Raw genomic sequence first — 5,405 nt, forward strand, 5'->3', positions numbered from 1 at the left:
TCAAGGGTTCAGGAATTTGGAGAAGGGGCTGACACATAAATGGATACACTGGACAAGAAGTATAAATTTGGAAGGCATGGGGGAAAGCCAGGCGGAAACCAGCTCTCTAGTGGAGTGGCTTGCCGAATTTCTGGACCCATGGCTTTTTATTTACACATTTTGCCCTTTAGCAAAATAAACACACATATCAAAGGTCAGGTTTGATAAACAGGAAAAAATTATCAGGTTAGAGGAACTGCTTTTGGCCTTTCCTCTAGCAGCAGGTAATAATTTGCAGATTTTCAGCCCTGCTGAATATCGAAGCCCATCAGCCTTCTGGTGAACTTCTCGCATTTATTATGACCTGCTGGTCTTAGCTTCTAGCACTGGGGGTCCCGAGGCTTTACATGCCTGCAGGCAGGGACCCTACTCCAGCCTACCTCTTTGGGGCAATTCATCCAGGAGCCTACATCTTTGGGGCGATCTATCGTGGGGCTCCAGAACTGAGAGGGCACAGGCCAGGCTGGGGGGCCCCTTCCGCCTGACTGCAGGAATTTTGTGCACCAGGCCTCTAGTCGATAATAAAAGCATAATGTGCTAATTAGACCGGACAGCCGAATGACCTTCCAGACATCCTTCTGGACAACCTTCCAGACAAAGCCACAGCTGCGAGGTCTGAGGCGAGCCACCGAAGGTGAGTGCACAAATTTCATGCATCAGGCCTCTAGTTTTCAGATAAGGGTATGAGGACCTGCAGCCACAACAAGACTAACAACTCTGCTCCTCCCACATTACACCTGGGGAGCTAAGGCTAGGTCATACAGGTAGGGAGGTGTACAGATGCTGGGACTCCCTAAGCAAAACCTGAACATGCATAGCCAGTCTTGTGGCCGCTACTCTCCAGCAATGCCTCCAGGGCAATGCATGTGTTTGAAAAGGTTCCATCCTCACACTATTCATCTTTCGAGATCACTGTGATTTCAGCTGTGGGCAGTTTAGCAAATAGGCGTGAGAGAAAATAAGGAACAGGGAAGGAGTCAAGAGATAAAAATGAAACTAGCGTGGAAGATGGGAAAAGGAACTGAGGAGGAGTGAGTACAAATAGGAACTGAGGAAGGCTCCAGGCCAGGAAATGTGGAAACCAGTTCAACTGCTAACACACAGAAACTTTCTTTTTGAGCTTTGTATCTCAGCTTCAGTACACCTGTTATGAAGAAGAGGCAGGCAGTATGCATCCTCAGGGCAAACATGCAGTAACATGATAGCAGTAATCCTTCTGAGTATCTGATGTGTTGCAGGCACTCAACTGAGAGCCATCTCATTTTGCCTTCTTCACCATGGCAAAGTAGATATTCATATCCCCATTGCAAATGAGGAAACTGAGGTCCAACTGTAGCTGGAGAAATCACTGGGTCAAATTTTTCCGACTTTAGTGGTAGTGGGTGGCTCTTGCAGTATCTTTAGAAAAAGACTTTTCTAAGACTCCCATGGGAGAATGAATGTATTTTATTGGTGTGTAATTATATTTTCTGGTCTGCAGGGTTCAATGTCCCTTAGCCTAGTCCTGAAAAGAGTGCAGACGGGGCTCCAGCAGAATCAAAGAGTAGGGCCAGTATCCAGAGTGTCCATTCCATGGTGGAGCAGGGCATGATTTAGTGTCAGGCTACATTTAGTACATCAGTACACTGTGTGAAGTCTACATGGCTGTGGGTCACAGGGTGAGTAGAGGGAGGTAAGAACACCATAAGCTGGGAATCTGAGGTGAGCAGCGAGAGAGAGGGGCTTCTTTGTTCAGGAGCTTAAAAATTAAATATTCCTGTACTTGCGGTGGCATGCCTATTTCTGGCTACTGACTTATTCCCTGGTGTGACTGACTAACAGATAAGCAACATCCCACGTCATGCAGACCTCACTGGGCATGGGTCCATTGTCTAGTGCCTTCCCACAGTGATCTTTAGGTAATAAACTTGGAGACTATTAACTGCAATTCCCTGGCAAAGCTGTATAAATGGCATGTCTCTATTACCTAATCTTCCTTTTACTCCTTCCCTGTTAATAACCAGGTTATTATAATGGTTATCACAAAGAAGTTAAATGTGTCCAACCAAGGTTAATCAGTAACTTCAAAATTGAGGTGCAAAAACATAAACACTGTATATAATCAATGTGATATATACTAACCTCTATCTAAAGCAACTGAATGACAGGTCCACCAGTCACTCTGACATGTACTGATACCAGGGGGCAGACACTCAACGCAGGAGCTGCCCCCTGGTGGTGAGTGCGCTCCCACAGGGGGAGTGCCGCTCTGCTGACTGACCTGTTCCTGGAGGCCCACCAGCCAGCAGCAGTAGCCACTCACTCCCTCAGTAGTCCTACAGGTCCAATCTCTAGAGAACAGGCCAGGCACCAACAGACCAGTACCACTAGCACAGGGCCACTAGCCTCCTGAAAGTTGGCCTCAGGCACCGCAGCTGCTTCCCCTCCCTAGACACTCTGCAAGGAAGAAATCTTGACAATCCCTGCGAACATCAGGGACAGATCTGGATCCTGGGCAGGCAAGGGCATCCCACCACCTGCCCAAAGGGCAGATTGCGTTCTCCCCCCACTGCCCCTCCATCCCATACCCATTGGGACAGGCGCCAGATGCAGGCAAGCGCCACTGCAGCAGACGAGCTTCTCCTGATCAGGACTGACTGGGCGTGAGCCTGCGGCAGGTGCAGCAGGATCAGGATGAGCGAGAGTGGTAGGCAGTAGCAGCAGGTGGTGCTGGACTGCCAGTTTCAGCACAATCCCCACAGGCCACACTGAGGGACCCCACCCATGCACAAATTCATGCACCAGGCCTCTAGAGTGACATAAGTCACCCTGCTTCTCACATATTTTACTCATCTCTCAAGGAACACGTAAAAACCCTGAAGGGTCAGATTGATCTTATTATCAAGGTAACAAATATAAAAGAAAAACCAAGGTCCATGAATTTGGGAACCTCTGTGCCATTACACCTTTCTTATTTGGGGTACAAGGCTCTTCCAAGCCAAAGGAACCTATAAAAGCAAGTCACGTTAGCTGATGACTGACTGGTTGGTATTCCTGAAATGGACAGAGTTTTTACTTCTAAGATGACATATTTCTATGGCTTTTCCCCTACTATGAGAATTACTGAAACTTCAGTAATGATCATTACATTTCCATATATACTGGAAGTTTTACACATACACATTTGTAAGTTAAAAATCTCTCTAACCTGTCTCAATCTGCTTCAGTTGCAATTTTAAATCAGCCACCTGCATAGTTAACCTCCTTACAGAAGCATCATAATTTAATATCCGGGCCTTCAGCTTTGCAGAATGCTCAGTCTGAAAAGATTTAAAGAAGGGAAGAAATCAATGTAAAAGAAATCCCAGTTCACTTCAAAAGGAACAAGTCTTTTATAGGGCTTATTCTCTTTTCCATTTTGCCCATTCTGAGCAGCTTCATGCCTGTGGTCCACAGGTCCCTAGAAAACAATAGAGCACACAAACAAGTTTGCCACCTCCATTTGCACTCATCTCTAAGAACAGTTCTATAAGGTATGAGGCAGACACCAGAGTGTCAACAATTCTAAGTCACAGGGCAAGAATCAAGAGACATTACTAGAGGGCACAACCGAGACTGGGACAATTTCTGTTTATGAGTGCGCTTTCCTTGGGATTTTATTACTGTTATAAATATAGTTATATCATCACCCAAGAATTTCTCAGGTGAGAAGGTTACCTTAGAATAGTGGGGGGATAATTTTTGATGTTAAAACCAATCTGATTTACACTGGTGTGACACACACCAAGCTTACATGTGTACACAGTGGATCAGACTAACACCCGACCAAATAAAGATCAGTACTCACTTCACTTTGCACCTGTCTCTGCAGAGCCTCCTTGTGAGTTTCAAACTTCTTATGCCCTAACACGAAAGCAGCTCCTGCTTCCTTCAACTGTTTCTGCAAATTTACCAGTTCAGGAGGTGGTTGAGCTATAACTAAGAAGGTAAAAAAAGCCTAGTGATTATCAACAGTAAGTTTTCCCATTTCACTTAGCAAAAGCAGCTAAAGATATTTTAAATTGTTCTTTCTTTTCTTTGTACACATGTAGTTAATACCATATTAATTCTATGGAATGGACTAAGAGCACAAATTTCAGAAGAGTTTAATGCATGCAGAGGCAAAGTTCACTACTCTTTTCTAATGCAAATGAAAGAAATTCTTTCAAATCCTTTAACTAACCTGAAAGCCCACCTCTTTCCTCTATCACACACAGGAGGCATAAAAGGAGTTCTCCATCAAAACCTGTTAAGTACCCCTAGGTCTAATCTGATCTGTGCACCAGTCAGCAACACTCAGGGTTCAAGCAGACATCAGATGGAGTTCCACCATTTCAGTCACTGAAGAACCACTAAAGGGTGATTCATGTAGGTTAGCCACTAAGGGTGGTATAGTTCTCTGGGCTAGTAATCGGGCCATGCTGTTAACTCCGTGGGCCCAAAGTAGGAGTGGGGAAACTTTCTTCTGCCAAGGGCCATTGGGATATTTATTTTTAGTTAGTTATTTATTTTTAAATATATTTTATTGATTTTTTACAGAGGGGAAGGGAGAGAGATAGAGAGCCAGAAACATCGATGAGAGAGAAACATCGATCAGCTGCCTCCTGCACATCCCCCATTGGGGATGTGCCCGCAACCCAGGCACATGCCCTTGACCGGAATCGAACCTGGGACCCTTCAGTCTGCAGGCCGACGCTCCATCCACTGAGCCAAACCGGTTTTGACATGGATATTTATAACATCATTTGCAGGTCATACAAAATTATCAACTTAATTAGCCTCCTATATTTGGTCAAACATTTAATTAACTCACCCCTAATGCCTTGGCAGGGCCAGATCAAAAGATTTTATGGGTCTTCTATAGCCTGTGGGCAGGACAGTCTCCACACTTGGCCTAAACCATCAGGGAGGGAAGAATTCCCAGAATTGGGAGAGAAAGATCTGGCATAGGCACAGAGCAATGGTGAGAGGTCATCCTGTAAGCACTGGATCTTGCCTTGCTGAGAGGCACAGGGCCAGCCCACAGCCAATATATACAGTGGGGGTGAGGATGCAATGGTGGAGAGGGAATAATAACCTCAACCTCACTCTCATTCCTCCTTCTCAATGGCCAAATCTGAGCAGCAGAAAGTGAGGGGAGATTTGTACAACCCAGAAGGCAGATTTGTAGTTTAAAGATACTTCTTAGTGACACTAATAATATACTATAGTAATAGCAAGCAAAAAAGGAAGTAACTTCAAATTGAGAATCTTAATTTTACAAAAATTTTCCTGATTGAAGCCTTCCTTACAGATACAAAGCATAGTGTCATAATATTAAGCTAATATGAATTACAAAGACATGCAAA

This window comes from Myotis nattereri (assembly GCF_964212035.1).
Source record: "Myotis nattereri genome assembly, chromosome: Y".
Lineage (NCBI taxonomy): Eukaryota > Metazoa > Chordata > Mammalia > Chiroptera > Vespertilionidae > Myotis > Myotis nattereri.